The 22,263-nt window shown below is 41.6% G+C and overlaps 1 protein-coding gene across 1 annotated transcript in view; it reads left to right on the top strand.

The window, feature by feature from the left end:
- The window catches only part of NCKAP1L (NCK associated protein 1 like), a 1,588,380-nt gene that overhangs the window by 449,798 nt on the left and 1,116,319 nt on the right, over positions 1-22,263 (top strand). The window lies entirely within an intron of this gene.

The raw sequence follows: 22,263 nt of genomic DNA, 5'->3' as shown, positions 1-22,263 counted from the left end.
GGACACTCAGCATATATAATTTACTATTTCCACACCACACTATATAAGCTCAGGGAAAGTGCTGCACACTAAACATAATTTACCATTCCCATTCCAAACTCGAAAAAGTCAGGGAAAGTACTGGACACTAAACATATATTATTTACTATTCCCACCCCAACCTATATTAACTCAGGGAAGGTACTGGACACTAAACATATATAATTTACTATTCCCACTTTAAGCTTTATTGACTCAAGGAAAGTGCTTGACACTAAACATATAATTTACTAATCTCAGTCCAAACTAATTTAACTTAGGGAAGGTGCTAGACACTAACAATATATCATTTACTATTCCCATTCCAACCTATATTAACCCAGGGAAAGGGCTGGACACTCGATGGAAGGAGTCCTTTTTAGCAAGGGGAGGCACTAGTAGAATTTGGTGGCTAAAATTGCCTGTATTCATGTACCCTTATCTTTTTGTTTATGTTATATGTATCGGATACAGGATTGTATCCCACTGTTTTAATGTCTTTCTTATCATTATCTATACATTTACATTGATTAAATCAGTGTCCGGCTGGACACCTTGCTTATAGTACAGATTGTTGTCTATAATTTGCATTTCTCACCTTTATCTCTATAAATTAAGGACCAATGTTGTTAAAGGGAAATCAGCAGCTCTCCTAAGCCTCTCTGTTAACTGGCACCAGTATTACCTTTTACCCCAATGCCTAGTCTTGGGCTAAGAGTGTCCAAATGCAAATTGCTATACATTTTATCTTAATCAGATGTGCCCCCAAACAGTTGCACAGTATTTATTTTTACACTGCCATAACTGCAGCAACACACAATTAACACATATGCCTTTCGACAAGGGGACTCCTCCCAAACCCACTACTGGCAAAAGTTACAAGCCTCTGGCCAGGAGTGTACAAAAACACATTTATTATTATCTCCTTCGAAAATACCACCAAGCGGTTGCACAGCACATGCATTTACACTGCCACAGGGAAAAAGGGACATTCTACATATTTTATAACTTCGATTACATTATTAAACCGAAGGCATCCGTCATGATCACACGTCCATAGATGTATCACAATAATCAGTGTCCCTTAATTTGCTTATTCAGGTCAGAAGCAATTCTGCAAACATTTCGGTAGTCCACGTACTCTGCTCACCTTGAAAAATGTGTCCCCGGCAAAGCGTCCATCTCTTTGCTTTAAATTTTCCCTCCATTTCCGCACGTGCGCAGTCGGCAAGGTGAGCTGACCAAATGGCCAGCCATCTTATAATGTGATTCTTCTAGCAGGATCACAAGCAGTTGCTGTTGTTTAAATTCTTTTCCCTTATTTTAATTATCTGACATCAGCCAGATCAAAAAGAAAAGGGAAAAGTCATCCCTATTCTTGCTCGGCAGGAAAAAACACAGAAAAGCAAGAAGACAACGGACCCAGCCAAATGTATCGTCTCCATTTACCAGCTCATGCGTAATCCACGCTACCGGCGAGATAGAAAGGTGGCCATTTTATAATAAGGTTCTTCTGGTAGAATTACATTGGGATAAATCTAGGATTACAAATAGTTGCTGTTGTTTAAATTCTTTACCTTATCTTAAATATCGGACATCAGGCCGATCATAGAAAAGAAAAGGGAAAAGTCATCCGTATTCCTGCTCGGCAAAAAACAAGGAGACAGTGGACCCTGCCAAATGTATCGTCTCCATTTGCCAGCACATGCGTAATCCGTGCTACTGGCGAGATGAAAAGGCGGCCATATTATAATGTGGCCTGTCCTGTGCATAAATTGAATATTCTGAGGGATCATATCTTGGACTATTGCCATATGGGCCCTTTTAATATTCAGGGTTTACCCATAACGGCATGCAATCCCATTTATGGAAAACAGATGACAATAGGCTCAGGTCAGTTATTTTATTTCCACTTTTTAACGCATGTGTATTCAGCACTGCAAACAAAACAAGTAGTCAGCAATCTTGTAATATGGTCCTTCATATATACAAATTGGGTACCCTAATAGTTCATGCTTTTGACTAATGGCATAATTGCCATTCAGGGTTTTATATCCGGAGCAAGCTTCTTCCCCACTGGTCTTTCTCAATTAGCATCAGAGTCTACTAAGGGTCACAATGCCTAGACAAAGATTTGTCTAGGCATGCTTTTCTCCCAAAGTTGCTGATCATAAGTATATGAACTTTCCTCCTTTTTTATTAGGTAGTTACCAGTTAGCATGTACAGATGTGCATATGCAAATAAAACATATAATTATGTAAGTATAAGACAGTACTTATATTATAAGTTTCCCATACTATCTTCTTGCTATGAATCAAGTGTGAGATGACTTAATATTGTAAATATGAACAGTTGGACTTATGTTTTATACTGTAAATATGAACTTATGGAGTTGAATCAATAGAAAAACCACGGCCTCAAAATTAACTAATTGTCCCGCTCAATAACAATGTAAATATGTAAATAGAGGAGCTATGGATGTGTACCTAGAGTGTGTGAATAATTAAGGTTAAACGCACATTAATATATTTTTTTTAAGTTTAAAATTATCGTATATTTTCCATGTCTTGTGGCCCTGAAGAAGTCCTTAAATAGGACGAAACGTGTTGGCTACTGTGAAGAGAAGAAAATAAAGATTCAAAGAATAAAGAATTGTGCGAACTGCTTTGCATGGTGGAACTGATTTCTTGTGTGTCATGTGTGCGAAACAAATTATTTTTGCAAATCCCACAGTGCCACTCTCTACTTAAACCCAAGGTGGCAAACATGGTCTTACCTTATGCAGAGCTCCTGTGCCCATCCTAGAGGTATGGTCAGGGAAATGATCAACTCTCCTCTGCGGTCACTAAAAACTGGTTTCAAGGGCGTCTTCCACTGGGATTGGTGTCAGGCTGGATAACAGGACAAATGAGGGGGCAGGTGTAAGCTACATCTGCCTGTGACATGGTTGGCCTCTTTGAAGAGAATTAAGGGGCCGATTACGATGGCGGATAGACTTGAGCCAGCCCGCAATCATAGTGAGGGTTGGGACCGCCCGCCAGTCATGCGGTGGTCCCGCACTCCAATTTAGGATGCGATCGCCACCATGGCGGTTGCATCTTGCTCTTCAACATTGCGTTGAGTGCTGCTGGCTGCAGCACCCGCCGCAATGCCACAAATGCATGTTGTGCATTTCACTGCACTACGTGGCAGGCACCACGTGGTGCCTGTCACTTAGTGCAGTGCAATGTAGGGAGTGCACCAACAACTCCCCCCAACACAAGGGGGCCCACAACAGGTCCCTGAAACCAATCGCCGCAAGCCTTTCCATGACAGTTTTGCCACCATGGAAAGGCTGGCTACAGGCGGCATCACAATTTGGCGGACGGTGCCTGTTAGGCACCGCCACCATTTTGTGCATCTCTCCCAGACAATTGGAACGATTGCCTGTGGCGGGCGGTCTTTGCGTCCGCCGCGGTCGTGGTCCAGATCCCCCCGCCATCATAATTCTGCGGGCGTAGAATCATCGTTCGATAGCGGAGGGCTCGCCACCACACAGCTGGCAGTGGCGGGCCTTCCGCCATCGTCATCAGCCCCTAAATTCCTGGCCACTACCCAAATATTTATTCTGTCCGCACTGAAGGCCTTTGTCTCAGCTCAAAGAGCAAGTTCACCAAGAAGCTATGGAAGCTCATGTACATGGGCTTCTAGAAGCAGGGATCAAAAACGTATTTTTTTTTTTAAGTACCTTTTGTAAAGAATTTAATTCAAATTTAACTTTGCCAAAAATTAAATATTTTAAAAAGCACAAGAATGAACTTTTATGCAGGTTCCTAGGTGGAGATAACACTATTTAATCGTATTATTAACCTGAAATGTTTTCCTATGGAACAGCTAACCCTGCTACCCTGAAAATAGATTTTCGGGCCTTGTCACTGTAAGGACATATTTTATATTAAATGGTTGAATGCCCTAAGTGCATTTAAGTTTGCATTTAAGTACATTCGGCAAATCTTCCATTTAGGCTTATTTTTAGACCAGTTTGAATATGCATAAATGCATTGAAAACTATATGTTGGATGCACGAACAAGCAAATCTTTACTTTTAAGTATCATGTACGCTGCCTTATTGGATATTGCAGAAAGCAAACAACAGTCTCTCCTTACAAAGGTTACATGTTATTTACAATTTGCAAGATTTCCCAATGTTTCTTAATATTCCTTTTGATTTTGGCACTTGCTGTAGAGAATTTGAATAAACGTAAACCTAGTTTGCTTTTCCTTGCCTTTTTTTCTTTAAAAAAGTATCCACTGAATTATTTTGCCGTTTAACAGAATCTTGCACAATACTTTTGAAATATCCTTTTGCTATGAACCTCTCAATGTACTCTTCCTGCTTTTATCAAAAGTGTATGCATCATAGGTTATGCTTTTTAATCCCGTGACTGAGTATGGAAAATGTGTTTTGTGCACTCCTTAATGGAAGCTGTGAAAATACAGAACATTATTCGTGTCTGTAGGCTTTCTATAAACAATGCTGTGGATATCAGAACATTCTATATGTACTTCCACATCTAGAAATATTGTCCTATTTTTCCCAATCTGATGTGTAAACTTAATGCTTTAGTTTTTAGTGTTGAGTTCAATAATATTGCGCCCCAGATTGTTGTATGAGCCATTCCATATGTATATATTCATATTACAGAGTTATAATAGCAACTCTGTAGTTATAGTTAGGGTTGCCGGAGATAGGAATTCCTTGGATTTTTGGCCATTAATTATTTTGCACCTGTTTTTAACCGCCATGAAACCACATTGGCGGATGTGCAGCATTTTCCATTGACTTTGTACTTACGAAAAGTGGCAAAACGGTAATTTGGATTTGCATGGAATTAGACAAGATTGTAGATTTTGGCGTGCAAATGTCTGATCCTTTTTAGTAATACAGGTAAGTAGAGTTAGTATTTTGAATGTAATAAAGCATTTAAACGTGGTGATATCTGTGACCGCTTTAGTTTAGCAAAATTTCACAAAAATACTGCAGTACATGGCGAAGACAAGTCATTATGTGATTGGCTAATGATTGCTTTTACAAAAGTTAAAGGCAGCCATTTTTTTTAAGGTCACTTTCCCTCTGTTCTGGTGTAGGTGCTCAAATATAGGGAAGTATTAGGTTTCATCATTGTCCCCTACCTATTACCACTTAATTAAAGTGGCAATAGTCCACTTTAAACTAAAACAATTGTTCAAAGTGATGAGCAGTTGAATAATCAGCTTAGAGACAACAAGCCAACAAGTGTTTTGTAGATAGGTTAACACCTTGACTTCTTCAGGGCTGGTCAGCCAGGGTATGGAGATCTGTCCATACGATTAATGCCAGATCTGTAGGGCAAAATAATGCCAGAGTCCAGTAGAAACCGAAGACACGAGGAGTACTCTCCTAGGAGGCGCGGATGTTCTTGGATACATGACTTTGTGTCTTCGCTTTGAACAATTGTTTTGGATTGTCTTCCTTTTTGATACAACTGTAAATATTATCTACTACAAACTCAATGTGAAGATATGGACTATACTTTTTGGGGCTGAACTTGGAATAAAGTGGACTACTAATAAGACACTCTTGTACACGTGAATATTTGAGTGCTCGGATTTGTATATTCATTATTTTTGCTCTTCCATGGGAGGGCATTGTAGGATTGTGGATGGTAATCAATCCGTTCCTAGGCGCACTACTTATATTTTGCATTTGCTATATACTTTCCCCTAAATAAGAGTGCAGTCCGCGCATTTTTTTGTTTTATACCTGGTTACAATATCTTCATCATAAAGTGGTAAAAGGTAGGGAAAAACTATATATTTCTATATATTTTTTTCAAAATTCACAGAGTATAGAAATAGCAGTACTTCCTTGAAAGTACTGCTGTACATAAAATTATTTTTAAGAAACAAATATGTAAAAAAAATAAAAAATACTCTGTACTACACTATATTTCATAAATATAGTGTACTACATATTTATCATGCTACTTAAAAAAAAATTAACATTTCCAAAAAAAACATTTTACTTGTTATTGTTAAAAATCGGGTTACTGGTTGACTGGGGTGTGAGTTCTGATCAAGCAGCTTCCACAATCCTAGTTAGGGTAAGTCACAAACACACACTAAATTAACCTGTGCTCATCCCCTGGTAGCTTGGCACGCAGCAGTCAGGCTTAACTTAGAGGAAAGGTGTAAAGTATTTGTGCAGCACTTCAAACTGTGAAACAGTGAAAGCACCACTCAAAAGGATCCCATACCAGGTGGGTACAAAGACAGATTTGAAATTATTAAATAAACCAAGACCAAAACTACAAAAATCGAATCAGTAGTACTGGAGTTATGGCTTTTGTAAAGAATAAACTGCAATATAGTCCCTAAAAGCATAAATCCCCAACTGTGGCCATCAGGTTGCGCTGGACCGGGTCAAAGTCAAAAGTTCAGGCTGACCGGAATGGGACAAAAGTCAGATGTAGTCCCAGATTAGTCCAGCAGAAGTTTTACTTTCTCAAGTTTTGTGGCAATCGTCCCTTTTGGGTTTAAGAGGGGCGCAGGGAGGAAGGAAAGCATTGCAGGCGATCAGGGTGGCACGAAGAGAGACCGAGCATCAAGGATGGGCAGGTTGGAGCTTTGCTGTGGTGGTCCTCCACAGGCGATCCATTATTGTTGTGTAAAAAGACGGGCTGGGGTCGGCTCACACGCAAGCAGCATGGTTTTAGTGCGAAAGGCACGTCCATTATTGCAAAGAGCCCAAAAGCTTGATTTCAAGAACCCATGGGTCACATCAAGGGTCCAGGACCTGCGCGCACCACTTGTGGGACGGGAACTCGCTGTTGCTGGGTCCAGGAGCTGATGACCTGATTGGTGAGCCTTTTCTGTCCCTGCGGGTCAGACTAGGAGGCCAGCAAGCTAGCCCTTTGAGCCACTCTGGGGTCCTGGGTTCAAGATGAAGTTGCAGGTCCGGTTCTTCTTCCCCAGGCAGCAGGTCAGTAAAGCACAGCAGCAGTTAATTTAGAGCAGCAGTCCAGAAGAGTGTCTGTCCTTGTAGCAGAATAACAGTCCTTATTCCTGGCAGAGAATCCACATGTCCAGAAGTGTACTGATCAGTTGGTCCTTCTTTTTATGCCCTGGTTCTGGAAGGTGGGATAAGCTTCTGGACAGTGGCTTTGAAGTGCATGGTATTTCCTGCTTCCCCTGCCATGGTTCCAAACTGGCTGAAGTTACATGCAGGGTCCTTAGGTCCTTTGTTTGAAGGCAGAGCACAGGCTTGTCAGATGTAATGAGGCTGTGCTCAGCTCCACCCCCATCCTGCCAACAAATGTCCCACTCAGGCACACCTAATCCATCTATTGTGTGACTGTATGGGAGGAATTCATAAAGTCTAACTGGCCATTACCCCCAGTCATGTGACCCAGGCCAGGCTTAAGGCACAAAAGGGCTAAGGGCAGAAAAATGCCAACTTTCAATAGTGCAGTTTTTAAAATTGTGATCAAAAACCCGCCTTCACTACCAAATAGGGCTTTTCACCCCAATTGTAACAAAGCTACGCATGAACTGGCTATCACTTCCAATTTGGAAATTGCCCTTATAAACTGTAACAAGGCAGCTCCAATGTTTTCCTATGGGGAAGATAGACCTTGCAGTAGTGAGAAACTAATTTAAGAGTTTTTACAGTAACAGGGCAGGTAAATGTAAATGTGAATGTAAATGTACAGGAATTTATATAGCGCAAATCACCAAGCGGTTTCTAAGCACTTGCTTAGGGAACCCGTCCTGGTATTCCCCTGTGAGATAACCCGGCAGGGTATCCGCAAGGTGAAAGCCAGGCATCCCGCCGCAAGGGGCCGTTGTGGAGATTAAGCAAGCTATTGCCCAGAGTCACAGAGTGTGAACCCGTGAATCAAGTAGGCACCGGAGCGAGAATTGTCGAGTCCATGGACATTTTAGGACTCAAGACCCCGCCGAGCCGGGAATTGAACCCTGGTCCCGGGCTGACCTCTGCTTCCAGGTCTGCCTCCTCTAACCAGTGAGCCACACCTCTCCACAGGTAAAACTTAAAAGTACAGTAGAGTGATATTTGTGTCAGGAATACGCTCCACAGGATCCGGTCGTTGCTATATGGGGTCCACCTCCAAATGTTACCACCTCCCTGATATTAGAATACAGGGAATTCGAATCATTAGGCGAGGGAAAAAAGGGAAGGGGAAGGAACTGCAGGGACAAAGGCTCTGAAAGACACAAGAACAAAATATAATGTTATACAAGGCATATAGGTTAAACGCTACTCTCATAAATTCTCGATATGAGGAACCTGTCTTAAGAACTTTGGACACACCTTAAACAAAGAGCCAGCAAGCAAAGCAGCAGTTCCAGAATGAAACAGAAAACGTAGCAGCCCAGATCTCAACTCCTGAACAAAGAAACTTCAGATCTTTCCTTTTTCCAATAGTAGTTGAGACATTCTGGCCTTTTAACAAACCAAAAGTAATTCAGCAAGAGCAAAGACTTCCTATACTCTTTTGACTGTATCAGGGTTCCTAGTTCCTGGAATATTGTATTGTCATATTCCTTTTAGGTAAAGGACACGTAGTTCATTCCAATGAAGTCTGTGATACATACGGCAGAACGTAGTAGCCACCTCTGTTCTCTGTAGTACTAAAGAAGAAAAGAATCAATCCAAGGATACACGGCAGTAAGTGGTCACCAAACACACCTTACTCCGCTTCAAACGTAGAATGATTAATCATACACGGCAACGCGTGGCAGGATACACACTGCGTACCGCAATCAAATAAGAAGAATCCGATGTCACGGCAACATGTAGTAAAACCACTATGTTCCGCAATTTAAGCCAGAGATAACAGTGTTCTAACGGTAATGCGTGGTCTGTCGACACACATTGTTCCGTTATGCCCCCAAGCGCAGCCGCGCTGGAAAACACTGTGATCAGGAAGCAGCAAGAGAACCTAAAGCGTAAACGGTAACGCGTGGTCGGCCGACACACAGCGTTCCGTTACTACGAGAAGGGCAACGTCGCTCGGTGTTCACTCACCAACCTCAGAGTGAACTGGAGCCAAGGAACAGGAAACCAAGACTCAATCCAAGTAGCCAGCGAGAAGCGAGGAACCTGCTCACACGGACAACAACACCGGAATCAGGAAAAAACCAGAATAACGCGCATTCGCTTCAGCGCGTGATGACGTTAAGTACCTCCCACAATGAAGGCTCATGGGAGTTGTAGTTTTCAGCATTAGGTAGGCGCGAAGGAACCCCGAATCCTGACAATTGGAGTTTGTGAATATCATTTGCATACTGCAGTTCTGTATTAACGATTGCCTATTTTGTGAATGCAAATTTTAATCATTCGTAAATGCTGTGAGATATTTCTTAATTGCAAATTGTCATTAGTCACAATTTACAATTTCTTATTTTGAATGTTTGTACGTGAGGCCCTAAAATTCCAAACTGTCAGGAAAACCTACAACAATTAAACTGTTGAGTCCTACAGCAAAACCTATCGAAGTATAACTGAGCCTAAATGTCAAGAACATTGCTGGTAACCGTTTCCAGGTAAACTGACACCAAACCAGATTTACCTTCAAGAACAATAGTCACGTTGAGTGCTAAAAGTAAAGCACAATACTAAAGTGAATATCGGATCAGGGATTCAGATGTCCTTTCTCTCCAGAACTCAAATACTTGAAGATAAGTGTCCTCCTTACCTGTCCGTCGGTTTATGACTGATTTATCATGGTGTCTCCATTGTAGAAGCTAGTATCGCTGAGAAAACCAGAAGTATTGTGATTAGACAATTAGAATGGGTCTTGTCATGACGCTGAATCTTACCCCTCAGATCAGAATGGTGGAAGAAACAAACACAATAAGCAGGAAATAACAAATCTTGTTTGTGTATGAATAATCAGTCATCCTTCCTGACACAGTTGAACAATTTTTGAAGATTTGCAAGAACGGGCCTAATGAAAGATTCACCCCCACGGCTTGGGAGGAAACTAGAGAACAAAAAAAAGAATTGTGGTCAGGAAGTTTTATGTGTTCCTGAGTGCCCTGAGTGCCAAGTGCCTGTGTAGATGACGAAATCCAGAAAGGTCAAGGTGGTTCTGTCATGCTGGGATACGAACCTGCAGTGGTTGCCATGCTCATCCAGGCGGCATTATGAAGTCTAAAAGTTGTTTCACTGCCATGCCACGTGAAAAAAAAGTTATCGATATATAATTTCCAATAATGGACATGATGTATGAAGGTATTTCTTTCTGAAAAGATGATTGAGCTCTACACGATCGAAGTAAAGATGAACTATGCTGGGCGTGAATATTATACACATAAAAATGGTGCAGACTTGCACTTGAATTGCTGTTTGAATTTGAAAACATGTCTTTTCAATGAAATGAGATATAGTTATAAAATTTGACACCAGAACATCATGGAACCATTTGAAACTGTGTAAAAGTCTCTTCTAGTAAGATCCATGTGGCCTGTAATAAATCCTGACATTCAGCGCTTCATTATCCATGGCCGAATGCAAGTTACAGGTTAGGCTCAAAGAAGATATTGTATATGATGTTTAGCATGTTTTAGAGTCTTTGATGTTAAGGACAGGTTTTGGCAATAAAAAGCCAAAAATAAAACCGTCACCTGAACTTTGGGTCATAGTAATGAAAAGGCATAGGCTCCTGGGCCAGAGCAAAACAAATATCCAAAGGAAGCCCCCCTAACCTCCATTGTAATTGTGCCATCTGTGACACGACAGTGGAGGATCCAGTATAAGTAGCGGCAATTTCGAAAAAGAAATAGTGAACAAATTTGGAAAGGGGTTGCAAAATAAAACTGATGCCTGAAATTATTGGGCATGACAGTGGAAGATCCCCTATAAGCCGTGATCATGAAGCCATGCTATGCCCTGGCGAAGTTCAGGGAAGATATGCATAATTTGGGTAAATTCTTATTAGGCATGGTGCGCGAAATTCCTGAAATTACACAATTAAGCCATGTTGCTTAATTACACTTGTTTACAGAATTTTTTTTTGTGGGAGTGTGGGAACAGAAGGAACAACCAGGTCGCTAGTGAATATTGTTGTTTGCGGCAATGTTGTTTTTTATGATTTTTTTTGTTGCCTGGAGCATGTCGTGTGAAAAATTTAAGTGGGGATGCATTTCAAGCTCAAATATAGCAATAAATGACAGATTCGCATTTTGCGTCATTTCGCACTCCCCTGAGCAAAGGCTTTTCCACTGCCCGTCCAGGGGCAGTTAAACCAAATGTTCATGGTCAGTTACATTTGCTTGTAAGCAAGCAATGCCTACATGTTCGTCCTTCCCACTCAACCTACATCTGAACTTCTCAGGTCTGGCAAGGCAGCAGAGTAGAAAAAAACAACACCCACAAGGGTGTCCTTGTAAGCACTTGAACTATGCAGGAGCAAGGAGGCTTGATTGATGCAAGCGAGCCTTCTGAACCCACTGACCTGCTCTGGACACAGGAGAGAATACTTCGCGCTTCAAGCCTGAACCTGTGACTTTGGAGAAATATTTTAGTCACATATACTCTTGCTCCTCTGACACTCCCCTCTCTTGCAGAAAAGTCCACCACGCACACACAAACTCGCTCTTGCTCTCTCTCTCTCTCACACACACACACACAGCCGCACACACCATCACAAATTCACATGTGTTACCATATAGCTGCAAATTCCATTTACACAAAAACACACTAAAAGGTAACCAATACACAGCATTCAATCACACATGAATGCTTGTTAACATGGTACGGGCATTTACATCTGCAAATGAATCTACATACTCGCTTTCACACGTCCGTGACCATTTTCCTTGTGAATGTGTGTGTAAATGCACTGCCCTCAAAAATCAAATAACTGCGGCTTCACACTCAACTTCCTTATATCATTACCAGCAGCCCGTCCCGACGTTGTCCGGGTATGAATTGCTGCCAGACAGTAGTATATTGTTTTGTAGGATTTCGTATTGATAGCATTTCTTATCTGTGACAGGCCTGTGAAACGCTCCGATTCACAGTGCACTGCTGATGCACTTAAGAGTGCGCGTTCAGTAGTGTGGGAACTCGAGTTTCCCTACTTTATTTTTCCTTGCAATATTATATAGCGCAAACTCGACAACATGGCATGAGCACAATTTACATTACAGAAGAACACATTCATTTGTGGTAGGCACGGGGAGACAAAGGGATTTGCCTGGAATCACAGGATGTTGACCTGATGCCGAAATTCGAACGTAGCTCCCCAGCTGTAAAGTTCGCAATTCTAGGACTTGTTGCGGGAGGTGTGTCTAAAAGTGTATGTCGGTGCTGGCCATCAATGTGAGATACCTGTGCATTTTTCAAATGGGTGATGAAAAAATATGAGTATGTTGCTTGAGATGTGGGCCGCCGTGCCACCAATGTACTTACCGGGGGAGGGTTAACACCCATTATTCCGCAACTTTCTTTCCGCATAACAACACTCCGCATACTTTCATTACGAAAGTACCATGACTCCGCAATGCAATTATAACGCATGGCATTACATTTGATATGCTTTTACCACCCATACATTTACAACGAAATTCGTTGTAAATGCATGAATGGTAAAAGCATGTTTTTTTTTAATGTTTGGATAGGGTAAGTATGGGTATAGTGGTATATGTTTTGGGGTACTGAGGTATATGTTTTGGGGTGTTTGGGTATTTTAAGGGTTCAGATATAGTTTTTGGTTATGGGGTACAGGGGTATTTTTAGGGTTCATGGCTAGGTTTTGGGGTATAGGGGTGTTTTTAGGGTTCAGGGGTAGGTTTGGGTTTTGGGGTACAGGGGTATTTTAAGGGTTCAGGGCTAGGTTTGGGTTTTGGGGTACAGGGGTATTTTTAACGTTCAGGGATAGGTTTGGGTTTTGTGGTACAGGGGTATTTTAGGGTTCAGGGTTAGGTTTGGGTTTTGGGGTACAGGGGTATTTCAAGGGTGCAGGGCTAGGTTTGGTTTTTGGGTTACAGGGGTATTTTTGGGTTCAGGGGTGGTTTTGGGGTACAGTGGTATTTTTAGGGTTCAGGGCTGGGTTTGGGTTTTGGGGTACAGGGGTATTTTTAGGGTTCAGGGGTAGGTTTGGGTTTTGAGGTACAGGGGTATTTATAGGGTTCAGGGATAGGTTTGGGTTTTGGGGTACAGGGGTATTTTTAGGGTTTAGGGATAGGTTTGGGTTTTGGGGTACAGGGTATATTTATAGGGTTAAGATGGGTTAGTGTTTAAGGGTGTTGGGGTATTTTAAAGAATATGGGTGGGTTATGATTATGGGGTGCAGGGGTATTTAAAGGGAGGATGGTGGGATTAGATATGGCATGAAGGGCGGAACAAACCACACGCCCCCAGCATTTGTCACACCCCCAGCACACGCCCACAGCACAACGCAGACACGCCCACAAGGGACTACTTTGCTGGCACGGTTCTTTTACCTTTTAAATGTATATGGTGGGCGTCTGCATAGCCTATGTCCTTCTGCTGCAACTGCCCTTTCCAACGCTGTATTGGGTGTTGTGATTGGTGCTGTGGTTCCTGAGATTACCCGACTCAAAGGTTTGGGCTCTCTCTTTATTATATTAGTATAGATAAGAAACATCATGTACGGCGTTACTGGGGTAATGTATGTTTGCCTTGTGTTCATGTACATTCATGGAAAGAAATGCTAATGACAAATATGCAATCACAAATGTATCCACTGCTAATCAAATATGAATGTTGACAGACTTAAGACAAAATCCTAACTTTACTACTACTATATGCCTTCTGTAATGACCAAAAGTAGTAATTGTAGGATTTTGTCTCAGATTACTTCTGTGAATCGGCCCCAACATTCATATTTTAATAAGCATTCATGTGTGTGAATGAACGAATGTTATTGAATGCTGTGTGTTGTTTACTTTTTAGTGTGTTTTTGTGTAAATGGAATTTGCTGCTGCATTGTAGCACCTGTGAACTGATGATGTTGGTGTGTGCAGCTGTTTGTGTGTGTGTGTGTGTGTGAGAGAGAGAGAGAGAGAAAGAGACAGATTTAAGACAAAATCCTAACTTTACTACTACTAAATGCTTTCTGTGAATACCAAAAGTAGTATGTTTAGGATTTAGTCTCAGATTAGTTCTGTGAATCAGTCCCTCTGTTTCTATTTAGTTGACGTTTTACATAGAATTGTATTAATTACAAAGATTTCATGGCCTAAGCAGGCACAGAAGCCATAATGCTCCATGTCGTATAGTGCACAATTTTCAGTAAGTGTAACCCTGTTTTGGAATCTGGCAAGATGGGCGGTAGTTTATTAGTAGAATGGTGCTGGTAAAGTGTATATGAATGACATCTTCCCTTCAAGGCCGCGCTGCTCATCCTTGATAAGAAGTTGCTGCACTTGCACATTAGATACATTTTTGATGAGAGCAACAGGTTTCTGTCACATTGTCATATTATATTGACTTCTATTGAGAGAAATTGTGCATGTTCTAGGTTAATTTTACATGTTTTTAAGCTTTAAACTCCAACAGACCATTTTCTAGCAAGATCCCTGGTCAGGTGAAATGACAATTTTCTTTGATTTGCTTCCTCCTCTTTTGCATTATACACTAGTATGTGTTGGGTTTTAATGTTAAAATATGCAATTTTCAGCATATGGGGCTGGGGCATATGATAAATGTGTATTGGCATTTTCTGGGAATATTGGGACAGGTTTTGATGAAAAGATGGTATTTGGCATATTACATCAACTTCTGTGTGCATCAGTGCCATATGGAGATGTTTTATGCCAAATAATGGTACCTCATTTACTATTAGCCATTGGAATGCATCACTCACTCACTCACTCGTACACTCCTCACTCACTCATAAACGTACTCATTCTCTCAGTCACTCCCTCTTATTAATCTTTCAAATACTTTCTCATTGACATTTGAATTCCACTGTAAAGACAGTGGGCTGCTTGAAACTGTGAAGTGCAATTGTCAAGCTGGAGGGAAAATGAAAAAATAATTTAATATAGTTATGTATCTGTCACAGTTGATGTCAACTAATGACACCATTGGCAGCAATGGGGGTTTCTAGGGCCCACAGACTCCATCGACCAGTGGGGACTCAATGTCCCATCACTCGTGGCACCAGGAGGCGCTGTTGCAGACAAACCACAAGGAAGGGTGTGAGGCTTCCTGTAACGTGCTACAAAGCGCTCTCAGCAGTCCCGCCTGTCAGAACCCGAAGGAGGTTGGACTGGGCCATCCCTCCAAGATCCATCGCAAGGTATTATTGAACATTGCACCCATTGTAGCAACTGTACCTAACTCCCCTGGACAGTCCAATTCAATACCTATTGGTGGCCTGAGGAGCTTCCAGCCTTCCATCCGAGATCTTATATTGTGTAATCCACTTTTAGTTGCAGTGACAATAGAAAGCTTGGTTGTGCCTTTGTTTTTGTAATGTATTGTCCCCATAGTGCTGGTCTCTTTCACCACCAACTACTGGTTAGCCCCATCAAACTCTGGTGGCAAGGGGCTTTATTGTGAAACATCAAATTAAGCATGTGAAAAAGGAAGACCCAGGAGAGAGCAACTGGCTCTGTTAAAGCCAAAAAACTCCTAAAACGGCAGGGGGAAATTGTGTTATTGATAGGATAGACAATTTGCTGGTTGAGTATGAAGAGATACTAGGCCCTACCCACCTCTGCTCCCTTCAGTTTCACCTCCACCTGCCTCCTCACCTGAAACCGAAAAGAAAAAGCATGTTCCACAGATGTTTGGTAAAATAATGACGCGTGCAACACCAGCAATTCCCCCTCGTAAGTTGCATAGGTCCCCAGTGTGTAATGCCACCACCGGGATGTCCCAACCCACTCTTGTAAATAAAATAGCAGTAGAATGCCACAATCGTTATTCTTCCTGGGGTGCAGAAGAATCACCAAGTGAAGAAAGGGGGTTGAGTATGACCCAAGGGGAGGTAATCACACCTGTCTTCGCATCCACGACTATATGAAATTTATTGATGGCTGGATGAATAAACACTGCCTTAACCTCAATGCTGGAAAGACCAAGGTGATCATACTCTGCAATAAACCCAACTTCTGGTCTACCCCTTGCTGGCCTATAGACATGGGTACCCTTCTTGTCCCTACCAGAAAAGCCAAGAGTTTAGGGGTCATCATTGATGATCGCTTACTTCTAGGCAATAAAAGCAACTCGGTGGGTTCCTCTTCTTATAATACCTTGAGAATACTCAAAAAAATATTAATCTTTCTGACTATCTCAGTCAGGAAATCAGTGATTTCCACCTTAATATTATTCAAGCTAGACTATTGCAATGGCCTTTACATTGGTCTGCAAGCCGAATATTTGAACAAATTGCAAATTCTTTAGAACTCGGCAGCCAGACTCTTATTGGACTTGCCTGGGCACCACTCTGTCTCCTCTACTCTCAAAGACCTTCATTGGCTGAAAGTGAAAAACAGAATCAAGTTAAAGGCCCTCTGTCTGACCTATAAAGCCCTCCACGATTCCGGACCTTCCTGTCTGAAGAAAGCCTTTTCAAGGTACATTCCAAAAAGAAACCTGAGATCAGCAGGGACCTTCAGAATGAATTCTATCAGATTTAACACATCTAAATGATGGGCTAGCAGCAGCTTTTTGGCTAGAGCAGCCACATCCTGGAATCTCCTCCCACTCAACCTAAGGTTGGCCCCATCCTTGCTTCAGTTGAGGACTCTTTTGAAAACTTGGCTTTTCAATCAGTAGGTTCTCTTTTTCTGCTCATCGCTGTTCATGGAATCAGCACCACGATACCTCCGGGTATATGTTGCGCTTTACAAATAGTGTAACATAACATTACATAACATAATCAGAACGCTGGAAATGCTAATATATACTATTCGGGGACTGCTGGAGGAAGTTTCCACTCTCCAAAAAGTAGTCGCTAGATTAGATAATAGGGTTGGTGGAGCATTGCCCCAGAATATAGCTAATCATGAAGTGGGCTCTTTTGAAGGGGTTGTTGTGGATTATAACGAGTGGCGACATCAGGAGTCACGGGCTTTGAAAACAAGTGCATCTATCACCTTAATTCCTTTAGCACCCGAACCTCCTCTTCACCCAACCACAAATCCTCGGACACTTGGAGGTGTTTGAAGGCAGGGGTGGTTTTCTCAGAGATTTCAACAGAGTGAACCCAAGGAACCTGAGGAATGATCCCAGTGGGTGAATGGTATGGGGACTGGGCGGTCAGAGGTGAACATAACTTGATCCTGAAAGGCACCAACATTATGGCCCCCAATTGTATTATATCATGGGGGTGGTCCACAAAGGGATTTATTCTTGTAGCCAGGAAGCTACAAATAGCTCAACAGTTTATCTAACACATGTTCCTAGGTTGGCAGACAGTGCTAGGGAAGATCAGGACTCTCTCTTTAACAAATTCACGCTTTGCTTTTGGTAGGTCAGACACTGTTATTCAATCATTAAAAGGGATATATCTAGATCTCTAAGGATTGCTTTGGGAGATGACCCCGGTGATATGGTCATGGTAGTCTTCATAGACAAAGAGCTAATGAATGGCTTACTGGCTATTGACCAACGCACATCCAGTATTGCCAACACCCAAATCCCGATTAAATATGGGACTTCTGAAGCCCATTCCATTCAGGCAAATGCCTCCACTACCAAACAGCAGGGAATCAGACATTTTCAGGGATACGAATAGTACTGTCTGACTGGGAGTACATAACTCTTACAGATCCAACCCTCGCCCCATGAAGAGCTGGGCTTCTTGAATGACAATAGCAAGGGTAACTTTGTTCTAGGATCCAAGGTAACAGAAACGAACCCAGGACTTATATCTGTCGCAACTTTTAGTACTTCTCCAGTTCATAAATCGAGCTTAGGTGATCCTAATAGACCAATTGATCTCCATCCAACATCAATTAAAATTCTGTCTTGAAATGTGGCAGGGATCTGTAGCAAACCTACAAAGATGAACTGGGGTCAGTTTATAGATTTACATGATATTTGTCTCTTCCAAGAGACATGAAGTTTTATACCCATCCACAAGAATGGAATTTTATATCAATGGTGTCCATCCAGGCAGGGATAGACCCTCAGGGGACTTATCGATTTGAGTCAAATACTCATTCCAATACAAAATTTGTCTTCTTTTTACTGACTCACCAGATATTCAAGCTATTAGATAGGTTTTACTACTTGTTGAACCTTTTAAAATGTTTGATATGCACTATCGGGCGAAACCTCAAAGGGTGAGACATTGGTGCTTAGTATATTGGAAAATGTGATCCTTGTACAATCATTCAATAGTGGCTGTGGATCTTAGCATGACCTTTGAACCAAAGACCATTACCCCTTCGACTTCCTTGCGGAAGAAGATGGATAATGGAAGATATCCCAAAATGACCTTATTACTGTGAAATTGTTTTCTAGAGCCACAGAAGTATTGGCTTTAACGTTACATTGTAACTTGTGAGCAGCAAATGGTAGAACTCTCTCTGACAGGGAGGATAGGCCAACTTTCAATAGACTCAGTCATATGAGCCGAATTGACTACTTTTCGCTGGATTTAAATTGTTGGCCCAACTTTTTGGACATGATAGTAGTAGACAGGATGGACAGTGACCGTAATACCCTGTGTCTAACCTTAGCAGGCAGTCGGGTAGAGAAATACCCCATTATAGAAAACCCAGATACCAGAGCCCTCTTCAACACAAATAATGGTAAAAATATAAAATGGGATTGGGTGGTTAAACACTCCAAGCTCTGGAAGCTGTCCTTAGCAAGGAAAAGATGGTAGTGGATTAGCTAAATGCCTGTGTCCCCAAATATAGAACTGAGGGGTATATTATCAAGGGGTTTTATCTCCGCTTTTTTGGCTTTAAAAGCCAAGAAAGCGGAGATAAAATGATCTCCCTATTACCAAGCTGTCGCTAACACCAGTTAGCGACAGCTAATAGGAGATAGCGACCATCATGGGCCCCACTTTGCATGTCAGTGATATTTATCACTAATGATATGCAAAGTGGGCGTGCCAAGATGTTAGCGACTGGAAACAGTCGCTAACATCGCTATCTCCTATTACCAACTTTTGGAGATATTTGCGCTAAGGGCGAATATCTCCAAAAGCTAACACCTGCCCTGAGCAGTTCTTAGCCATGTTATCCAATGGGAGGTGGATAACATGGCTAAGAGCATTTGCTCGATAATGCATGAATATCGCTGACTTTTCAGCGATATTCATGCATTGCGGGCGTTTTTTATCGCATTTGCGATAAACCTTGCTAATAGCAAGGTTTATCTGCGATAAACATCGCCGATGTGCGGCGATAATTTTTGTCTCTAAACAAGTTAGAGACAAAAATTATCGCTAGTTGTTGATAATATACCCCTGAGTTACTGCAGATTAACCATGACAAACTATACATGCAAACTAGTGAGCCCCTATTTCAAGATGTAAAGGCTGCTAGAAGTAAATTCAGAGAGACGGTATGGTATACAAAAGGATGTAGGGCCGTGAAAACAGAATTATTAGCAGCAGCAAAAACAAAACGTAGGCCAGATTTGTTGAGATGTAGAGCTGTTTACATAAAGGAACTGGCTAAAGCCAAGAGAGAGTGGAAAAATGGCCTATCGGAAAATCTCCATGGAGCACTGCTCACCAAGGATAATAGATCATTTTTTTTAAATAGCCACAGCTTGTGCAAATTGACCTTAGCTGATCTGGAGTTCTGTGTTCAACCTCAGGAGTGGGTTACTCACTTTAGCAGTTTATATTAACCTTGTACCGAAACGGATCAGGAGGGTGAAGAGCCTACATTTGATACTAAGTTGAACTCCGATGATATCCTAGAATTTGCTTTAAGTGAGACCCTGGCAGCCATTAGTGGGTGTCTGGCGAACAGAGCTCCCGAACCAGACAGTATTCCCAATGATTTTTATATGGCAATCCTAGATGTATGGCGACCTTATATCAACCATCTATCCAATGCAATCCTGTCACGGATGGAGATTTCTCTTTCTTGGAGATTTGCAGAGAGCATCCCAATCTACAAGAAGGAGAATCAAAACGACCCAGGGAACTACAAGCCCATTAGTTTGCTTGACTCCTTACAAACAAATCTGTCGTAAACAGGTGCTTGCCCACCTCCAAGACTGGATCATCGAGAACGAGGGTCTCTCCAACTACTAGGCAGGCTTTAGAAGCAACATTAGCACCAATGACAACCAGTAATTTCTGTTCACCTGACATCTTTCTGTTATTGAAAGCTGTCAGTAATCAACGGACGCAACCTTTATGTTGCCTTCGTTGAGTTACGTGCTGCCTTCAACCTGGTCCCTAAAGGTAAGCTGTGGAGGTTTCTGGAGGCAATGGGTATTCCTGCAAGCTTACTAGACATTCTGGTGAGGTTACACACAGAAAATCATGCCCAAGGACGGTGGGGAAGTAGTGGGCAGCTTACCGAGCCCTTTTGGATTAACTGAGGTGTAAGGCAAGGTTGTGTACTCGCCCTCACCCTATTTTCGTTGTATATTAATGGTGTGGCTGAACACTTGATGAAGTCACTCCTCCTTTGGCTGTAAATTGTACATCCAGTTCAGATTTAAGGCTCTACCAACAAAGCAGTCCTGTAGTAAGTGGACATCAAACTCTGTTAGGGGTAGTCTTTGTCCTGCATGTGACGATGTGTCTGAAACTGTTACCCATATATCATTTTCCTGTCCGATGTATCGCACGAGAGAGCAAAATGGGTGGTTCCTATATGAAGGAATCTGGGCACTAGACAGCACCTGGAAGCTTTTAGAGTGTTGGTCTTTTCCATGGCCAAATTTTGCTCTCAGTTTTCAGGTTTAGCATAGGTGAAGAGCAGTTGTTGCCCATAAATGTATAGCAAAGTTGGCTTGGGCTAACTTTTTTTTTATACTGAATTCTAGTGATTCTATTTATTTTATTGAGGTGTTGCTATGATTTTTAATTTTGTTCTAAAAATTGGATTATATGTTATCAATTCTGTCTTTTATTGATTGGCCTATCCCCTTCTACCATTGGCCCATAATTATGTCGGAAATTTAGCACCAATGCACTTTGTTACTTTCCTATAAGTAGGGAGCTCTGGTGGTGGAAACTGTACGCTCTTTGGCATCATGCACTTTTCTTCCAGCCCTAAAACAATATATCATGAATAGGAGAGATGTTCTCCATGAAACCTTAGGTGTTTTAAAAATTATGTTTGCACTTTATCACCCATACACTTTTATGTTTTCTAGTAGGAAGCTGGTTTACACCATAGAATTGCTAACAACTTTGTTATGCTAGCCAACTAGTGAATTCTGTGAGTGCTCTTATATGGCTCATAAGCAGGAGCTAACACTCCAATTTATCACCATTCCTTGACTTTGGTCCTCTAGAAATTTCTTTGGTGCATTCTTTGTGTATCTTTATGTTAGTAAAGAAAGTATCAGTATTTGTAAAGCAATTTCAGACCGATTTTATGCTTTTATTTTAAAAACTCTTTTTAACACGTTTTCAACCTTTTAACGCTTACCTGAAGGAATATGTGCAATATTGTTCTATGTTTTATTGTAAGTTTTTATGCTGAATCCATACATGTACAACTTTTATGATCTTGATGACCGAAAGAAATTTTGTTTCTTTATGATGATGATGACACCATTAGTGGCGTCATAAATTATATCTTTGGTGCATTTCTGTGAAAGACTTACTGACCATTGTACTGAAAATGGATCATCTTCCGCTTATAACACAACCTTAGCTCTAATTTGTAAATATTTGTATTTTTCTGAGATAAATGGTCTTGAAAGTGCAACCCCGATGAGAATGATCATAAACCTTATCCTATAGCTCAGCCACTCCGAACAATGGGGCATATTATCAAGCCTGGCGTTAACATTATCGCCGCTTTAGCGGCAGAAAACGGCTGCTAAAGCTGGGATTAATACGTCGTAGAGAATTCCCATAGGAGCCCATGTTCACACCAGAACATGGGCTTCTATGGGAATTCACAAGGGCGTGTTATCAAGCCCCTTATCTCTGCTTTAGCGGCAATTTCCTGCTTCTAAAGCTGCGATAATGTTAACAATGTTTCTTGATAATATGCCCCAATGCCTTTTAGTGAGAGTGGAACCGTCAGTATTGTAGGGAACGGTAGCCCATCTACTAAACTGC

The sequence above is a fragment of the Lissotriton helveticus genome, chromosome 1_1, assembly GCF_964261635.1.
Source record: "Lissotriton helveticus chromosome 1_1, aLisHel1.1, whole genome shotgun sequence".
In the NCBI taxonomy this organism is placed as follows: domain Eukaryota; kingdom Metazoa; phylum Chordata; class Amphibia; order Caudata; family Salamandridae; genus Lissotriton; species Lissotriton helveticus.
The sequence above is the reverse complement of the archived record's forward strand: the minus strand, read 5'-3'. Positions and strand labels throughout refer to the sequence as shown.